The sequence below is a fragment of the Penaeus vannamei genome, chromosome 39 (assembly GCF_042767895.1).
Source record: "Penaeus vannamei isolate JL-2024 chromosome 39, ASM4276789v1, whole genome shotgun sequence".
Classification (NCBI taxonomy): Eukaryota; Metazoa; Arthropoda; class Malacostraca; order Decapoda; family Penaeidae; genus Penaeus; species Penaeus vannamei.
The window spans coordinates 10,182,459-10,187,458 of NC_091587.1; the positions used below are offsets into that span (position 1 = coordinate 10,182,459).

General features: G+C 34.3%; 1 protein-coding gene across 4 annotated transcripts in view; it reads left to right on the forward strand.

The window, feature by feature from the left end:
- Positions 1 to 5,000, forward strand: part of slpr (slipper) — a 213,316-nt gene that overhangs the window by 185,217 nt on the left and 23,099 nt on the right. The window lies entirely within an intron of this gene.

Here is a 5,000-nt window from a genome sequence, read left to right on the forward strand (position 1 = left end):
TGTGCTGTGTTTGGGTGTGTGTTTCTTTGTTTTAAGTATTCCTAAAAAAGATTTTTTGTATACAATTATAGTACTAGTCTGTAGTGCCAGACTGTAAAGAAAAAAAAATCCAAAATGACTCATGATGTTTTGATCATTTTTGCTTGTAGGTAAACTGTTGATGTGGCAGTACTAACAAATAATATCTTGATTATCAGTCCTTTATATGTCCTATAGATATTTTGTGGTAAGGAATGCAGAAGAACAAATATATTGATTAAAGATATTAATGAGCTAACTGTATATAAGGAGCTATCTTTGAGGTGAATATATTTTGTGAAGAAATTGAAATGCTGTGAATTAGGTCTCACTTTCAGAGGGTTATAGCTTATGTACTTTGAAATTATGAACTTCATATTACTAGTACATAGTGTAAGTTCCTTGTGATTTTTTTTTTTTTTACTGTAATAATTTCAGTAGGCCTGTAAAGTACCAGTAAGTGTAACCAGGTACACCTTTCGTTAGGCAGATTCTAATGTTTACAGTGAGGGAACTTTTCCTTTCGGAGTGACTGAGAGAAATGGACCAGATAAACTTTGGCCTGTCATTATGTTTGCTTGTCTTATTAATCTACCAGCGCAATGGGAGAAGATTGGCTTTACCATGACTGGAAAAAAAAAGAAAGAAAGAAAATATTGAAATGTTGCCATGTTTCCTGCAGTAGCAAACAGACCCATTTCCCATGCATTTGATTCCTGGCTTTAGCGAGTATGCCCTGAGAACAAAATGAGAAGGGCCATGCCTGAGCGCTTTTATTTACGCTGGCCAATGTTTTTGACGGCAGATAACCCTTCTTGCTGCCTGATTCGCGACTGATTTTTCATGGTGTCTGTGAGCATGAGCTGTAACCATATCAAGTTGAGGATAGCTTATTTTATTCCATCTATTGTGTTATAACCAATGATTGATTTCTAGAATGAAGTTTAATTTCCGCTACTTCGTAACTTAGTTCTGAAGTGTCACTTTGTTGGGCGAGAATCAATTTCAGAAGTATTATTGCATGATTCTACCATTTTGTGAGAATGTTTGGCAATATATGCTGAGTAAGTTTGAAGCTAAAAGACCTCAAAAAGTAAAGAGATAAACAGTAAAAGTCATTAGGCTTATACACCACAAGAATTTTGTTTGCTTGACACGTAAAAAAAGATTATCCCTCCATAAGCTCATTAGTTAGGTAAAGGGAAGTACACTGTGCTAGATTTTGGAAATGCTTGCAGTGCCACACCGGTAGTTGTCGTACCCTTAATGTAGGCATTTAACATTGGGTTTAGAATGCCAGATTTCCAGAATTATCAAAATATGTAAATATTTAGATGCTATATGGACAGTATTCTTGCAAGCATGAAGTGATAAATGAATAAATGTCACTACCATCATTGCTGAAATGTTACATTTATTATGAGACAATATAAATACTGCAGTTACTTTTGCTAAAGAAAAAATAGAGAGAGAGAGAGAAAAGATAAGAAAGAAAAATAAGAAAGTAAGTGATTTTAATCAGGTATTTTTTTCTAAGAAAGATAATCAAACTATGAGTATGGAATTCAAAGAACTCTAGATGTTTAAGTTGACTCTTGGAGTGTGCTAGATTATTCAACTTACACACACTTTCTAAAAATGACAAGATCTCCCTTTTATCATAACCCACAGGATAACCCAATACCATAAGTGAGTGTAGCTTTATGCCAATTAAATGGTGATCTGCAGATTTCAGTGTGTCTCACGAAATTCCCTTTGGGGTTTGCTCAGGAGAGTGCATATATTATTGATGATATATATCTAGGATTCCCTTGCTATGTTCCCACCATTACATAGGCAAATTGCTGTTTAGGATGAAACAAAGATGCCCCTTTCAAAATAATGCAGTGTATATTTGTATATATGTATCCTCATATTTCTATACATATATTTTTTCTGAATCAGATAAGGTAATATATATTTTTTTAATTCCTGAATGGTTATAAGCTTGTTTATATTCTTTTTTTTTTTTTTTTTTTTTTTTTTTAGTAAATTCTTGAGCAGTGAATTGTAAAATGTATAGATACAAGTGAGTTATCATTTGATTTGATTGAGGTTCCCTATTATATCTTGGAATATCCAAATTTTTATTCACTCTACTCTCATTCATGAAATGTATGCCAGTGCATCCTCCGCAAAAGAATGCAAAAATAAAGTTCAGAAGTAAAGTAAAATGAAATAAAGTAAGAAAAAAATATAAAAAGAAGGAGAAAAAGACAATAAGAAGTGACATCAAAGTTAACATCACACACACACACACACACAAAAAAAAGAAAAAAAAAGAAAGATGCACAAACTAACCCCATAAGCCAGAGAAAAAGCTGTACGACTCCCTCCTCTTTTTTTTTCTCTCTCTTTTTTCCAGTTTCTCAAAGGTTGTCCTCTGAAAGGCTTTGGCGCCTGGACTACATTTCAGAGAGTAGTTGTTATCTCTGGACTTATATTCATCATTTTCTCCTTGTATTTAATAGCATCCCCCCCACCTCCCCACTCCCCCCCAACTCTATGTCACCCTGTATTATTAATGGTGAGTGAATTTACTGCCCCCTTTTCTTGTATTTGTTAGATATCCGGTAATGGCCCTTAACCACCCCTGAAAAAAATAGGAAAAAAAAAAAAGAGAATCTTTTCTTTTCCTTTCTGTTTCTTCTGTCTCTTGCTTTACCTTGATCTTTTTTTTATGTATGAGACTACTACTTCTCATCATTTAAAAAGATAAAAAGAGTTGAAAGTGGCTGGTTCGGGGGTTACAATTTTACCGCTATACAACGGCCCTGGTTCCCCCCCCCCTCACCTTACAGTAATACACCACTTGAAATGGCTGGTGGGGCATGATTGCTATCTAGGCCTCCGTTCCCCATCGCCTTACACGAAGCCAAGTACGTGAGTGGTCTCTGGGGGTTGCCTTAAAGTCATGTAAGCTCCTGATAACCGCTCTCTCCATCTTTATAAGCCATAGTTAGTATAGAGTTTTGGTCATTTTTTTTTTTTTTTTTTTGTTAGTTTTTTTGTGTATCTTATCACTCACTTGTGAATGAAAGCATAAAACTGTTATTGGTTTTAATGTCATTTTTAAATACACATATTTGTTTGATTCATTTCCCCCTTTTCTTCATCTAAATATGTTTTTTTAAATATATTTTTAAAAAACTTAAATACGTTTACATAAATGTACTAAACGGTTATATTCCTCACTCCACTGCATGTTAGAATGACCTTAACCCTTTTGAGTGCACAACACGGAATTTCAAATTAACCAGGTAGACATGAAGAGGGGCAATGATATCATTTACATGTACCATGGGAGAGTATTATCGAGTTCATCTGATTGACTGTAACGATTTGTATGTTAAGCAATCTTTATGCTCTATATTTATAAAAAAAACAATATGGTCAAGATTTAAAATTATGACATTAGATATGAATTAACCCCTCATCTTTAAGCCTTTTTTTTTTTTTTGGCATGGAAGCTATTTGCAATTATTACAAAATATTTATACCTTTATGTTGGTTACACTTTAGAAGGAATTTTTAAGGTCTTATTCCTGCAGTTAAATAGTGTCTTCAAATTCTTATTTATTATCATTATTTGTTTATTTGTCCTTTTTATTGATGTATTATTTTTATAGACTTTTTTTTTTTTTTTTTTTTTTTTTTTTTTTTACATGAATCAAAAGGGTGGGCATTTCTCTCTCCCTTTTCTTAGTTATTTTCCTGTCTATTGTAAGTAATCCATTTTGAACCCAACATTACAAGGCAGACTTTGATTACTATAGCAAATAGAAAAGAGTTGCAGCTCTGGCCAAATTTTTGTAGCTGAGCAGTAGCGCACCACTGCCTTCCATTATTTAATGGTGTATGTAGTTTGCAATAGTTCATGTAGATGGAATGAAATAAAGACATAATCATGCAGTATAGTAGAGCAAGTGAGCCATAGTTTGTGTAGATAAACTAAAACAAGTCATGTAATTGGACCATATTGGGGATGCAGCCATGGGTGTCATTTCAGTTTTTTCTTGGGGGAGTAAAGGCAAGTAGGCGAGCAAAGCGAACAAAGCAAACAAAGATTTAGAAAAACAAACTATTCTAGGGGCATTTTTAAGCTATAACTGGACCTATGTAAGTGTAATATAGTGAAAAAAAGTTTAGAATTGTGACCAGACCTTGAGGGGAGCAAGCAGAGTCTTAGGAGGGGGCGCAGTTGCTCCCCCATTTGACACCCCTGGATGCAGCTAGTCATAATTCTTCTACACAGAATAAGATCAGTCTCATAATCAGATCATACGGTGGATATAGTTGGTCACCATTCACTTAGAGTAAAATCAACAAATTTTGCGTAGAGAGAGTTGTTTCCATGGTAATTAGTGGCGATAGCTGCTTTTCCTCTACAAGTCAGGTGTCCTTCACAGTTTTCATGTTGCCTTAATCTTTCAGTAAGCCAGTTGCCGAACACATTCTTTTCTTGCGTAGTGATGAAACAACATTCCTTGTTCAGAGTTACAAAAACGAGACCAAAAAACAAAACCTTTCTTACACTAATGTTCTTCTTCCGTTGTTGGCTTTGTGTTATGATAGTATTGCCATGAGCATTTTGGTGAAGTTTTCCTAGACGTGCTAGGTTTTTTGCGATGCCCAGAGGATCCTGTATGATCTGTTTTCCATTTGTTTTTCTTGACAGATGGTTAGTGAATTATTTTTTATCTTTTAGCTTTCATCTGCCACCCCTTTTCCCAACATCCTCTTTGATTAAAAGGAAAAGCAAAATAAAGAAAACATCTCACACATGGTATTGTTTAGTTTTTTTTTTTTTCTGAGCACACGTATTTTATTTTGATTTTCTTCTAGGGAATGCATTGAAAGTTTCTCCAGAGAAGACTGCTGTTTAAGTCCTGTTTTGTGTTCTTTTCTATTGATTTTCTTATTCCCGACTGCAGTCTACAATG